The 14,673-nt window shown below is 46.5% G+C and overlaps 2 pseudogenes; one reads left to right on the top strand and one right to left on the bottom strand.

Annotated features, from left to right (window-relative positions):
- Positions 1-2,159: 2,159 nt before the first annotated feature.
- On the top strand, positions 2,160-7,132 carry LOC136549417 (proline--tRNA ligase, chloroplastic/mitochondrial-like; annotated as a pseudogene).
- A 283-nt stretch (positions 7,133-7,415) lies between these two features.
- Positions 7,416-11,098, bottom strand: LOC136549416 (multiple C2 domain and transmembrane region protein 16-like; annotated as a pseudogene).
- Positions 11,099-14,673: the final 3,575 nt, after the last annotated feature.

Here is a 14,673-nt window from a genome sequence, read left to right on the forward strand (position 1 = left end):
ATGAGGAAGGGCGAAGAACTGATGAAAATGATAATATCAATAGAATTCTTGTGCGAAGTTATGGGCTAAAGACGAGGCTTCCAAAATGGAGAGAACATGTATATTTAACTTAGGATAACTTCAAAACGTCAGTTATTCGAAGATTGGAATGTGTATGCCTTTTATAGTTATTTGATATTTGATTTGTCTGGTTATGTGTTGGCACTCCGGTTTTTGCACTTTGAGAATAGGAAATGATGATGTTGGTTTGGGTAGAATTATTGCGTGCATATCCTCATAACTTATGTATCACTTTCTCATTCCGGCCAACGTTCAAAAGCTCATTAAAACAACTTCTTAATTTGATTTTCTAGCAAACAGAAAAAAAAGGTCATCCAACAGTTTTATAAACACAGCTCCTTAAAGATAAACATTTAGAAAATCTCCTCCTCAGCTAGTAAATACGTGTCAAGCTTCCACGCTTGCTATCGATCTGGGCATCTCCTCCTTGCTATCGATCTGAGTATTATTATAGGAAGCTATTGAAAAAGGATAAAAAAGAGCTTCCTATTCATTTTATTCATCAGCGTATCATTAGTTACCAAGTGATTTTTAGAGGCCTTTGAAGATGCTCTAAAAATCAACAAAAATACTTGATAAAATGTCCATTTTAATGGATCTAGCAATTTAGCAAATAAAATGACCTTTTTCACACTGCCATGGAGACCACGAGTACAACAGTAACCATTATACTATATTCAGAGATTGTTTTGCGTGTTTTTAGTCTAAATGTTAGTAACAACATCATGAAACTTAGCTTGTATTGTATCTGTTTTAATGAACAAAAAAAGTTAATGGCCCGTTTGTATTTTGCTCGGAAGCAACGTTCCCTTTCCCTGAATAATCGAGACTCACTTCCTCTAAAAAATAAAAAAAATTATACTTCATGTTTAAGTTTAAAAAACTTCAGTCAAAGTTCACGAACTTTTGTAATTTCGGAGGTTGCCAAAAAATTTCTAATATTGAATTGAAAACTCTGGTGCCAATCAGACTTGTGAGAAATGGATATACACCCAACAAAGACGCCCAAAGCGTTTCCCAGTTGGAAAAGTCTATTTTATCTCCTTGAACTATCCTCGAAGTCTAACCACCTCCCTCAACTTTTAAAACCGTTCATTTTACCTCCTAACCCAGTTATAGGTGGTTTTCAAATGTGGTTTGTCTTTTTTTTATTTATTTCGGCTTGAATTTTTGAAAAATCATAGAAAAATCACAAAATAAAAAAAAATTATTTTCTTGAACTCCACATGAGTAGATCTACACAGTGAATATATAATATGGTATACTTTAGGTACAAAGTTTTTACTGTAGCTTTAAATATATGCTTTTCTGTAGTTAATTCAAAGCTATAGTTTCTATGGTCTAATTATGGTAAAATTTTTATGGTGAGCTAATTATTATATGATTGAACTGTAGTAAAAAATTCATGCTCATTGGATCATGAATAACTAAGTTATAGATTTATTTAGTTTTATGCTTGTTAAAAGTTTTAAAATAGTTAAAAGTGTGTAAAAATTAAAAAAAATATAAAATTTTTACTACAGTTAAAACATACAATAACTAGACCACCATAAAATTTCACCACAATTAGACCATAGAAACTACAACTATGAATTAATTATAGAAAAACATAGATCTAAAGCTATAACAAAAACTTTATACTAAAGTATACCATATTATATGTTTACTATATAAATCTACTCATGTGAAGTCCAACAAAATTGGACTTCTATTTTATAATTTTTCTGTGATTTACTATGATTTTTCAAATATTCAGCCAAAATAAATAGAAAAAGAAAAAGACAAAACCGAATTTGAAAACTACATATAATCAGGGAGGTAAAATGAACTGTTTTAAAATTTGACGAAGGTGGTTACAGATTTTTGAGTTCACAGAGGAAAACTAAGTTCCGACGATAGTTCAGAGGTAAAATCGACTTTTTTCTTCCCAGTTTTACGGCGATGGCCTGAAGAGGTGGCGGCTGGGGCCTTTTATTGAGTTGGGCCGTTCCCCTGGCGATAGTCTTGTTAATGGAACAGCTCAGCCCAACCCAGCCCACTAAGGCTAGCTGGCTATAGCACTAGCGTGTTTGGCACTGAGGCACAGAACCTCAATCCAGGCAGGCAAAATCCCCACAGACCACAATGGCGTCGCTGCTGCGCCTCCCCTCGCTGCTCTCCCCGCCCAAGCCCCTGCTCCGGCGCCGGCTGCCGGCGGCGAGGCTCGCGGCCTCCGCCGCATCCAGGGGCCAGGCCTCGGCGTCCGCGGGCGCGGCGGCGCCGGCGGCCGCGGAGACCCGCGGCGGGGACAGGGAGGGGCAGGTCACGCCGCGGTCCGCGGACTTCAACGCCTGGTACACGGACGTGATCGCCGCCGCCGAGCTCGCGGACTACGGGCCCGTGCGGGGGACCATGGTCATCCGCCCCTACGGATACGCCATCTGGGAGGCCATCCAGGTCAGTGCTCATTCGCTCCTCCTCCCCCCGTGCCGTGCGCCATCCTGTGTTTAGCATTGTTGGTGCAAAGATGAAGGAAGAATGATTACAGGTGCTTCTGCGTGCGTAGTCGTAGATTTCGAAACATCTTGTAGCTCGGCTCCTGTTGATGCCCCATTTGTGCCGTTTGGTAAGCTGAAGAATGGCCTAGTTGCGTGTAGTGTATGCATCGTGTGGCAACTTAAGCACCCATTTAGCAGAATGGCCCCCCCAAATAGTGTTTAGGTAATCGCCGCGAATAACGTGGGTTTTGTTTTGTGCTACTCTGGTGTGAGGTCTGTACCTTTCTGTATGAAGTGGCATTCTTCCAATCATGCAGTGCAGCTGTGGATTATGGTCAATGGGAGCTTCATTATGCATAACATGACATTTGACTTACTATTTAGCTTTACATCTGAATGCTCCTCTTATTCTAGGATACTTCTCAGTGTTGCACTTCATCAATGTCTGAATATTTTTGTTGTCAATTTATTGTAGGATTATTTGAATGTCAAATTCAAGGAAACAGGGCACAGCAACATGTACTTCCCTCAGGTTCGCACATCATGATCCATCTGTTTTTCTATTCATTTTTCTGGATTAGTGCTCAATGCTAACAGTGCTGATTGATTAAATAAATAAGCTTGTTTCGTAGCTCTATGTTGCAATGTTAGATTGTGTTTGGTAGGAATACCATTTGTTAATGCGACAAAATGGCAGCTCTCATTGCTAACAAAGTCTGAAAAGGCATGTGCTTAGATGAGGTTTCAGAAAGTGTAATTTCATCTTTTGAGGGTATCACATAGACACATACTAAAACCTCTGCAGAATTACCATAGTCTGGAAGTTCAGAGTGCTTGATGCTAGCTGCTATTAACATGCTTCTGGATGCAAAAAGACACATAATTTTGAAAGGAACAAAATGACAAATGGATGCTGAATCTTGACATTTTGACGATGAAGTTCTGTTTTGTTGAGACGTGGTGGGAAATTCAGGATAGTATGAAAATACATGCTCCATATAATGTCACATTCTCCTATGCAAATGATCTCTGGGGGAGTGATATTTGCATTGTTTTGTATTCAAAGAAAGTGTGTACAGATGTCCTTGTTTGATGACATGGATCAATCTGTGGTCTTTATCTTCCTTTCGCTTTGTGTCATTGCCATACAATTTTCTAATTTCAGGTTATCTATTTTTGTCACTAAGCGATCGCCTCATGCTTTATCTGAGTTAGACTCCATAGTTTGCACTTGTTATCTGTAGTTTCTTATGCTTCTCCCTTCTATTGTATCAGTTCATTCCATACTCATTTATAGAGAAGGAAGCTAGTCATGTTGAAGGGTTTAGCCCGGAGCTTGCATTGGTCACCATTGGAGGAGGAAAAGAACTAGAGGAAAAGCTTGTGGTATTACTTTGCTCTAGTTTTATGGTTAAATTTGGTATAGTCCACATATTTTGTTGGAAAAATGATTATGTAGATTGCTTCTAAACCTGAACCTTTTGAACTTGTGTTCCTTGAGGGCTTTGTAGGTAAGACCAACAAGTGAGACCATTGTAAACCACATGTTCACCAAATGGATTCAGAGCTATCGTGATCTTCCTCTCATGATTAACCAGGTAACTTCGGGGCAAATTTAGACTAGCTGTAGACCTGTAGTCCACTATTATTCACGATATTAAATAGTTCTTATTTTCCTAGTGGGCTAATGTGACAAGATGGGAAATGCGGACTAAACCATTCATCCGAACTCTTGAATTTTTATGGCAAGAAGGTCATACAGCCCATGCCACCCTTGAGGAGGCAGAGAAGGAGGTTAGTTTTCACATTTTGTTTCCATATAGTTGCTTCTGTTGTTGAAATTTCAAAGCCATGCATGTAATGGCGCAGGAAAGCCAAGTCTTGAAAAGCAATGAAAGATTCTATTGCACTATCTCATCTTCTCCAATTGTTATTGCTCTGCAGGCGATGCAGATGATTAATGTATATACCAAGTTTGCCTATGAACATGCTGCAATACCAGTTATTCCAGGTAGAAAATCAAGAGTAGAAACATTTGCTGGTGCCAATCGAACTTACACTATAGAAGCTATGATGGGTGACAAGAAGGCCTTACAAGCTGGAACTAGTCACAACCTCGGCCAAAACTTTTCACGAGCTTTTGGAACACAGGTTGCTACCAACTGTCTTCATATCATGTTTACTTCATGTGTTGGATCCATTTTTATAAAAAGGGCGTACCCAGTGCAGAGAGCTCCCGCTCTGTGCGGGGTCTGGGGAAGGGTGTTAGTGGCAAGCCTTACCCTCGCCTGTGCAATGCGAGGAGACCGCGACTCGAACCCAGGACCTTCCGGTCACAGGCGGTAAGACTCTACCGCTTGCACCAGGCCCGCCGTTCGTTGGATCCATTTTTATACATTTTAAAAATTCAGAAGAAATTGTTCACAAGGATTGGATTTGGTTCTTTTTAATTGTTTCTTGTTTTCCAGATATTGCTTTAGCAATTAACAAAGATTTTGATTTTTTTCTCAATGTCTGCAGTTTATGGATGAAAATGGTCAAATTGAACACGTCTGGCAGACCTCTTGGGCTATTAGTACTCGGTTTGTTGGTGGGATTATCATGACCCACGGTGATGATGCCGGTCTAATGCTTCCGCCAAGGATTGCACCTATTCAGGTATCCCTCTCTCCCTCCCTCATTTACTTGCTTTTGCAGTTCACAACCTTCTATCTGATTAACCTAGTCTTCCCTCCTTTGTTTCTTGTGCTACCATCAATCTTCTACAATGGAATAAATGGCCAACTAAAGTTTACGTTGTTCTTTTTTTTCAAATCCATAACCATGATGGGGCTATCCAAGAATGTTCCTATTTAATTCAGGTTATAATAGTACCTATATGGAAAAAGGGTGATGAGAAGGCTGCTGTTCTGGAAGCTGTAGATTCAGTTCAAAAAATACTCAAAGAAGCAGGAATCAGAGTTAAAGTGGATGACTCAGAGCTGCAGGACTCCTGGATGGAAGTTCAACCATTATGAGATGAAAGTAATTGCTTCTACTCTTATAGTGGAGATCCAATTCTTTGTGTTATTCACCCATTTGCTCTTACCATATTTAGATTCGTATGCTACTATGCTTTCATCACTATGGAAATTCCTTCATATTTGATGATTTGGCCTATGTACATCAACTCTGCTTGAGACCATTACTCTATCTGCTAGCACATAAATGCCTCATTCTTTAACCAAAAATGCTGTACTGTGTGTTGCCTAACAGTCCATAACAATTTCTAGAAGGTTCTGTTGCAGTATTTCCTTCATTCCAGTTGTGATGCCAACTATCGATAGGCATAATTGAACAAAATCAAAGATGTATTAGATGCAATAATTTACTTTATGCATGTAATCTTGTTTTGAACATAGATGTATCTGGGCTTTGTTATCAATCAATCAATCTGGATACAGATTATTGGCCTGTGTAACTTATTCTCTCATTGTAAACTTATTTCTCTCATTTCCTTGTATTGCTTTTGACAGGGGGTTCCTGTAAGAATAGAGATCGGTCCGCGTGATGTCACAAATAAGAGCGTTGTGGTTTCTAGGCGTGATGTCCCTGGAAAGCAAGGAAAGGAGTTTGGAGTGTCTATGGAGCCGTCGATATTGGTGAACCAAATAAAGGGTCGTTTGGATGACATACAAGCATCCCTTTTACAGAAAGCCATCACATTCCGTGATAGGTAATTGTTTTCCATTGAAGGATTACCTTGTCTTTTTTTTAGGGATATTACCTTGCCTTTTTGTCTACTTTTAGGGACAACTTTTTAATCTTCTCCTGCCTGTTGATTGATGAACCAACCTTATCTATGGGCATAAATGTTTCAATACCACCACAGTTGTTCATTATATAAAAAGTTAATAGTATTTTGTTGGTTTACATAGTAGAAATGGTATTCTGAATATTAATAATATTTAGGAAGGCTTCATATCTTCTTTGAATTGCTGCCTTTCCAAGGATGTTTCCTTTTCTTTGTGTCACTACCTTAGCACACACCTGTTTCAAGCAATTTAGCCTGTTTCATACTTGCAGTAACATTGTCGATGTAAGCTCATATGGAGAGCTGAAGGAAGCTATTTCTGAAGGAAAGTGGGCTAGAGGTCCTTGGTCAGCTAGGTAGGTTGACTTTGGTAAACTGTCTATCTTTGTTTTCATGTTTGTATAAGTAAACATCAGTAGTTTCTCTGTCACATGTAAATTTTACTGAACTGTGGTAAACTTCAGCGATGCTGATGAGCTGAAAGTGAAAGAAGAGACCAGCGCCACCATCAGATGCTACCCTTTCGAGCAGCCTGAGGGCACCAAGAAATGCTTCATGACTGGCAACCCAGCAGAGGAAGTCGCAATTTTCGCAAAGTCATACTAGGTCCACCGTGTCCATTTCCAGAGATTAAAACAGCCTTTTCTTTCTTTCTTTCTTTTTTAGGATTGTACCCTGTGTCCCTTGTCTACCTATAAGGTCCAGACTGATCACGGTTCATGGATTAGCAGTGTAATGCTTGTGCTGCTGATATTTGAAATGTAAATTCGATAATCAATAGGTCAATTTTGTTCAAATCTAAGCATTGGAAGTTCATTTAGGCCTTGTTTGGATGCATGTGTATCCACTTCAATCCACATGTGTTGGAGTGGAATGGAATGGAACTTTTAATTCCACTTACAATTCATTTTAACACATGTGGATTGAGATGAATACATGCGTATCCAAACAAGGCCTTACATGTCGTTTGTCTACTTAGTATCAGTTGTTTCTAACAAGTTCCCCTGTATGCTAAATCATGTGTAAGTTACATTGAATTGTACATACTAAAGTTACTACTGAGAAAGGAGTAAAAACACCAATAATTCTTATACACTGAAAGGAACGTTGTTTTATTGTGTTCTTGAATACTAGGAGTAGAAATTAGAAGAAAACGTTAACATATTGCTGCTACTGCATGTTAAACCATCAATTCATTGCAACAATCTTCAGTCGTGTGTGCCAAACTGATGCTCCATTGCCACTGATTGCCTGCTCCTACATGATCCGTTCAGACATGGAAGGCAGCCGCCGGAAGAAGTTGATCACTGGTGCTGGCATCCGATCCCGGAACATCGGGTGGCGCAGGTAGTAGAAGCCGGCGACCACGGCCACCATCTTCATGGGCACCATGTACAGCACCAAGGCCACGAGGACGCACAGCGCGACGAACAACCCGGTGGCGCGTGGGTCGCGCCACGACACGAGCGCCTGCAGCCTCTCTGCCTGCGTCGCGACGTCGCCGACCATCTGCTGCAGCCGCGCGCCCACCATCCTGGCGCGGTCGTACCGCGCCCGCACCACCTCGGGCGGCCTCGCGCTCGGGATCGTGTCGAACTCCTCGTCCAGCTCCTCCCTGTCGGGCGCCTCCGCCATGGACGCGCGCACGCACGGGTGCGGCGCCGGCGCGCGCGGCCTGCGCCGGAACTTCCACACGCCCACGGCGGCGGCGTGGAGCGTCAGCGTCGGCACGACGAGGTCCGGGTGCCACGCGAGGAGGACCAGCACGGCGTGCGCCATCGCGGTTGCCGTCGGGTTGCGCCACGACCGGGTGTCCTCCACCCAGCGCGCCGCGTCGGCGACCCAGGACAGCGCGGCCACGGCGCGGTTCCAGTTGGCGCGCAGCTTGCGCATGCTGAACCCGCGCGGCTCCGTGGCATCCAGCATCCACGTCGCCACCTCGCGCCGCAGAGGCGGCTCCACTGACCGCGCCAGGTGCGCCGCGGAGATGCGCGCCGCCGCCAGCCGCAGCGCCTCGCGGTTCACCGCCGGGATGGGCCGCTGGTGGTGCATCGCCGGGAGCGCTGGTCGGCCGTACGTGTGCAGCACGTCCAGCATCGACCCGGACGTGGAGAAGCGGATGGCCAGCTCGACGTCGCCCATCCGCTTTGCGCCGGTGGGCAGCATCATGATGAGCGGGTACAGGCCACGGTACACGCGGCCGCGCTCCAGCGTGGACAGCCGTATCCTCACCTTACCCATCGGACGCGAGCACGCCGCGGCGGCGGCGTCCTTGCCGCCGCTGCCGTCTGACGGCTGCAACGGCGGTGGGTCGTCGAACACGCCGACGGTGAGCACGGTGCAGGGGTCGTACACCGGCCACGTGTACTGCTCGTTCCAGGCCGGGTCGTAGCTGTCGGCGATGGTGCGCGTGCGCGCCCACTTGGGTCCGTACTTGGCCACGGCGTACGCGTCGGTGCAGCCCTTTCCGTCGGCGGCGCGCATCGGCAGGAGGCCCTTGCATCCAACGATGCCTAGCTCCACGACGCCAAGGGGCGGGGGCCACAGCTGCCGCGCCGACGGCCGGAAGTCGCTGCACGCGTAGGACGGCTCGTCGGCGACGTTGTAGCCGCCGTCGAGGCACGCGCGCACGTGCAGCCGACCTCCGTGCATGTGCATGGCCGCCTTCTTGCCGACTCTCTTAGTGGTCTCGTCGGACGGGAGGAGGTCGAGCCACTTGGACGCCACCTTCCGGTCGTCGACGCGCCTCTCGACCGTGGCCAAGGATATGCTAGCCGAGCCGACGGGGAACGCCTCCTTGCCGTGGCGCACTTCGAGGGAGATGACGAGGCAGTCGTCGTCGGTGAACGGCTCGGCGGCGACGAAGAGAAGGTCCTCGTTCCACACAGGCCCTCCGTTGCGCGCCACCGGCGTGGTGCGCGTCTTGAGCGCCTGAAAGCCCAGCGTGGCGCGCACCGCGATGCCGGCATCGCGGGGAGGCGGTGCCGTGAGCGTGTCCTGCGCCTCGATGACGGTGAGGCGCAGGAGCCAGAGCTTAGGCGAGACGTAAACCTTGGCGCGCGAAGTGGCAGCGGCCGTGGCCGTGGCGGCCGCCGGTGAGTCCGCCTTCCACGCGTCGGCGAAGGCCTCATCGGCCTGCGTGCCCGCCCACGTGGCGACCATAAGGTCGGCGCCGGCGAAGCGGCGCCCGCCCTCGAGCCTGTACCACTGCGTCGCGAGAGGCCCGTCCGGCGGGTCCCGCGCGTGCACGTCGGCGGTGTCGAAGCAGAGGCCGCCAAGGAAGTGGCGATCGTCTGCGACGGACACGTCGGCGTCGGGCGGCAGGTCCCAGACGGAGACCTCGAGCGTGGGGCCCGGCGAGTCGGTGGCCGGATTGCGCACGAACGCGAAGGTCTGGTCCCACTCGAAGAAGGCGCCGCGGCGCGCCTCCCGCGTGGACGCGTGGTGCCCGCCGGCGGCCACGCGAACGTGGGGGTGCGCGCCGGCGGGCAGCCCGCGCGCGCGTACCACCCGGACGAACAGGTATGGCATCTTGTCCACCAGATCGTGCTTGCTCTGCACCATCGGCTCCTCCAGTTGGGGCGGCGGCGGCGCCAGCTGGCGTACAGGCATCGATACCTGCCGTGGCATCGGCGTCGGCGTCGGCTGCGGTGGCGGGCTCGACACAGGCTCCTCTTCCGGCGGCTTCTCCTCGGATGCAGCTGCCACCGCCTCTGCTGTCATTACGGGCGCGTCTTCCGGCGGCGCCGGCGGCGCCGGTGCGGGATCAGCCTCCGGTAGCTTCTCCGTGGTGGCTCCGTCACCGGCTGATGCATCTGCCGCCTCCGGCTGCGGCACCGGAGCTGCTGCATCCATCGGCTCCTCGGCCTTGGGAGGCTCATCCTTGGAAGCCGTAGCAGTAGCATCGGGCGGCGGCGGTGCTGCTGCTTCCGCCGCCGCATCAAGAGGAGCGGCGTCGTTGCCAGCGGCGGGTGGCTCCGGCGGCGCGAGCGGCACGTCGACGTAGTACACCTTGAGGCCAATGTCGCCGCGGACCCAGTTGAAGCTGTTGAGGAAGCCCTTCTCTTTCTTGAGCGGGAAGTAGATGAGCGCCTCCTCGCCCCTGCGCACGAACTGGCGCGCGTCGAGGCGGACGCGGCCGAGGAAGTTGCTCCGGCGGGTAGGCCCGACGCGGAGGTCGTGCAGCACGGCGACCTCGAGCGGCTCCCCCTCGACCGGGTCGACGCCGGCGGGCGGGAAGTCGAACTCGAGCGCCTCGTTCCACGCCGGGTTGAGGTCCCTGGCCACGGTGCGCGTCTTGCGGCGCTGCCCGTCGAAGTCGGCACGCGGCGTAGGGGCTGGACGTGCCGCTGCCGTCCTTGGGCACCAGGTTCCGCGCCTCCACCACCTCCACCATCAGCTTCCTCGCCGTCGCCGTCGCAGCCATCACGATTATTCACCACCGATCGGCACCAATCGCGGCGAGACACCTTGGAGCTTCAGCCTTCAGCTGCATATGGAGCTATGGCGATTAGCGAGATGGGTCAGTGTGAGCGTGTGTGTATAGTGTAGAAGGCACAAGTTATATGAACGTGAAAGTGGGTATTTTATTATAAATAAAGAATATGTATTTGCTTGATTTAGAGAGAGAATTTCTCTCTCTTTTTAAACGAATTGTGAGAGAATTTCATGGCACGCGGACACGCGGTTTATAAAAATCGGAAATGATTAAGAGGGGGAATAGTAGCTGATGCCAATTCCTTGCTTCATCTTGATGTGAAGGAAAAAAGAAATAAAGGTCGTGGATGAACGGCTTAGAGTGTAGGGTGTCCAGTAAAAAAGACCTAGAGGTGCTTACCTTCATGTGCAAGGAGCTGATGATATGTTTTTATATTGTAATTGTAATACAGCATGTTAATTATTCATGCTACAAGCAACGACAAAGATTAGATGCGTGTAGCTATTCTCAAACGTGTTCTTTCAGGTAACAAAACGTGTATAATAGTGTCTTGTGTGTCCAATCTCACTACCAATATGTTTGAGTTCCATCGCACAAGAATAAGGATTAGTCCTCTTAGGAACAAAACAAGGACTAGTTTCAGTAAGGAGAAGTTGTTCATTTGGCCACCCTATTATTGCCCGATTTTGATTTTAGGCACACAACTCGAAAGTTAGGAATTTTTGAACAATGAAAGTTCAAATGCCTGAGAAATTTGACCATATAGCTAGTTTTCAAACATGGTTCTTTTGTATTTCCTAAAAACAATATAAAATATTTTACTCTGTAAAACTCATTGCAAATTCATTTTAAATAAAAACGAAATTAGTACCTATCTTTTTTCTAAAAATGAATAATATATGTATTGTTGCTAGATTTGTTTGAGTTATTTGGAGCTTATTTGTAGTTGTTCCTAGTATTTTATTGCTCATAGCAGTGCCCACTATGTATTTAGATTATCGTTTTGTGCTCTATCACACCCGGAGATCAACAAAGAGAATTCATACTCTAAACAGAGTACCAAATATGTTGAAGTAAAATTATCAAAATTAGTTTTCAGAGGGTTAGCAATACCATACTAGTTGCAATGATAAAAAGAATCTAGTTATTGCCCTGTTCGCTTGGCTGATAAGCCATGGCTGAAAGTTTAATTTGTTGTGAGAGAAAAATACTATTCGTTGGCTTAAAAATACAGCTTATAAACCAAGCGAACTAGGCGTATATTGTAACACCCTAGGTGTTTGGCTTCCACTAAATTGCATGTCATTTCATAAACATATGCATCATCTATGTCATCATGCCATTGTCACTGAAACATACATATGCAACATTCGCATATTCTGTTTGTTTCGTACTTGATTGCTTATGAATGGTAGTAGTGCAACATATGAATGCAACATGAATTTCTCATACCTTGAAACATGGCAACAGGATAGTAATATGACAAATATAAAATAACAACAAGGTCATGAAACATGTGAAACATGGAATTGAAACATATGAGTGAATTGCTTGTTTTAGTTGCTTTATCACATGTGATCATTAGAAGTTGGTATAACAATTTTGTAAAGTGGTTGATTATGGTCTATTACACCTTAACTACACTTAGGTTACTTGTTGGGACATTGTTCATGTAGATCAAAATGACCAAAATGCCCTCAAGTGGAGGTTTGACTTGAATTGACCCTTGGAGTGTCACTGTTTGACTGATTCAAAAGACCAACTTAGAGACCTTGCATGGCTGTGCACTCTTTACCAAAGTTGTAGCTAATTTATTAAGGAACAAAAGTTGTTTTATGATCATTTCATGAAAATAGCTAGAACATGCTCAAACATGGCCCACAAGTCAGTATTTCATGCTGATTTCACACTTAGAAAATATTCTAAGTCATAGCTACATTTTCAGTTGCATCAAGTCCCACTTTGGCTTCATGTAACTTCGGATCCACGACGATTTAGGTGTTGGTCCTTGAAAAGAAATTGTAGATGGATGGTAGACCTACAATTTTCATGTACATAGTTTTTGCAAAGGGTCATTGGATTAGCCATGTTGACATGATGAAATGGCGCTGTCAGTCATAGTCGTCAAACACTGAATCGCAACGTTTCAGAAAATGGTCAGTGTCGCCATGGCCGACCGACGCAGAAGCTGTTCGCCGCGTGGCGCTCATGCGCTGCCAAAGCCTCCACGTCGCGCGTCCGAGCTCCAGAAGAAGGCCAGCGCCTGTCCGAACACGCTCACCGCTCCATTGCCTCTCTCTCGCCTCCACAGCGCGCAGCGTCGAGCCGCAGCGGCTTCTCCGTTTCCGACCGAGCGTCGCCGTCGCCATGCGCGCTCGCCACCGTGAAAACGCGTTGCCCAGCTCGTCTGTGGCTTCGCAGTGATCTCCTCTACCTCCTCCACCCCACCGTCGATCCAACTGCGTCGTGGTAAGGGCGAAATCGCAGCTTCCTTCCACCGCCACCATGGCTGACCTCGCCGGCGTTGTTGCTTCACGTGGCCAGTCGCCACCGTGGCCTTCCCATCCTATCTCTTTCTCGTGCTAGGTCCTAGGAGCGCTGCTGAAGCTCGTAGAATCACCCATTCGAGCCGTAGTGCCGTAGTCTCGCCGGAGCCGGCCATGCCGTGGCCGCGCACCGCCGTGCTCGTCGCCAACCCCGGTAGCCGTGGCAATAGCAGCGATTGAGGACACCGCTAGATGCGCACTGGCATGGCGAACGTCGTAGCACCGCTGACCTCGCCGGAGGAGCCACCGGCGACGAGCTACGCCGCCGTCTCCTTCTCCTCCCCTGCCTGTTTCTCTGTTGCGTGGGTCCCGCGCGTCAGCCGTCGCGGCTGAGGCGGGAGCCTGGCTGGGCCGCGCCGTTTCTGGGCCGCGCCTACGCCTGCGTCACGGGCCACCATTTCTTCGGGCCGGCCCACCAGTAGTTGAATAGGTTTTCTTATTTTATTTTGTTTTATTATTTCACAGATTTGTGAACATATTCAAAAATATGTAGCTCTTAGATGGTAGATCCAAATGATGTGGTTCTAATTTTGTTGAGTTCATGACAATGTCTAGTTTCTACTAAAAATATAATCCATGCCATGTTATGTTATGAAAATGGGAGTTTCTATTTACCTCTTTTAATCATGTAAGAAATAGGGGTAATTATATCTTTTTTTAGGTAGCTCCAAATGGCATGAAATTTTTATGGGGTACTGCTCATATCATGAATAGCTTGTAGTTAAATTTTCATAAATTTTGGACACTGTATGTAAGAGATAGAAAATTATCTTGTTTGCATAAGTGGATCTTGAGTGAATTTTCATAATTTTTCTATAGATCCAGTTAGGGTAAAAATTGGTGGGTGCTATTCTTATGCTAGAATGATACTAGAAAAAATAAGAAATCTGTTGCTTGACACTTTTCAATAGGGTTTCCTAATTATGCTAAAAATAGACATGCCACCTGTTATTTAGGGTACAACAAGTTCTGCTTGCCCAATGGCTTTGAAATTTTTATGGTAGTCTATGTGAAGCATGAGATAGCTACTGTAATTTTTGTAGATTTTTATGAATAGTTTTACTATATATTGCTTTAATCACCAAATTAACTAAATAAATTGAAAAGGATATTAAATAATTTATTTAGAAGTTAGCACTATACTTTCTAGTGTTCCTCTGGTATGTGCAACAAGTTGGTAAACTTGGTTTGGTCAAATTAGGCTTTTGCATCATCATTAAATAATTAAGTTAGTAACCCTGTCATTTCTGGACAGATTCTAGGTTTACTGGAATTCGATTTGGTTAACATAAGTATCATGTTGTGATGTTTACAATTGTTTTGTAGAGAATTTCATAAGCTTTCCAGAATATCCTCATG

Source organism: Miscanthus floridulus, chromosome 4, assembly GCF_019320115.1.
Source record: "Miscanthus floridulus cultivar M001 chromosome 4, ASM1932011v1, whole genome shotgun sequence".
In the NCBI taxonomy this organism is placed as follows: Eukaryota; Viridiplantae; Streptophyta; class Magnoliopsida; order Poales; family Poaceae; genus Miscanthus; species Miscanthus floridulus.